At 25.4% G+C, this 244-nt stretch overlaps 1 protein-coding gene across 1 annotated transcript in view; it reads right to left on the bottom strand.

Moving 5' to 3' along the window:
* The window catches only part of LOC119590847 (Kv channel-interacting protein 4-like), a gene marked incomplete at its 5' end in the record, with an annotated part of 49,453 nt that overhangs the window by 26,206 nt on the left and 23,003 nt on the right, over window positions 1–244 (bottom strand).

Here is a 244-nt window from a genome sequence, read left to right as displayed (position 1 = left end):
TGTAAACGATGTTCTCTTTAAAACTGGTTCTGAGGTTTATTATTTTTTTCCCCCTTTAGAAAAAATTTCCCCAGCCAAAGACTATAAAGAAAAGTAGGAGAATAAGTGTTGAAAAAATTTTTTCAAAAAAAAAATTCTAAAAAGAAAAGGTTCCTCTTTTATTTTGTTTTCTTGAAAGACTGTTTTAAAGCATCTTTTAAATTTTAGTAGATGAAAAATTAAAGGGAAAATCTTTTAGAGAATT

Source organism: Penaeus monodon, chromosome 27 (genome assembly GCF_015228065.2).
Source record: "Penaeus monodon isolate SGIC_2016 chromosome 27, NSTDA_Pmon_1, whole genome shotgun sequence".
Lineage (NCBI taxonomy): Eukaryota > Metazoa > Arthropoda > Malacostraca > Decapoda > Penaeidae > Penaeus > Penaeus monodon.
The sequence above is the reverse complement of the archived record's forward strand: the minus strand, read 5'-3'. Positions and strand labels throughout refer to the sequence as shown.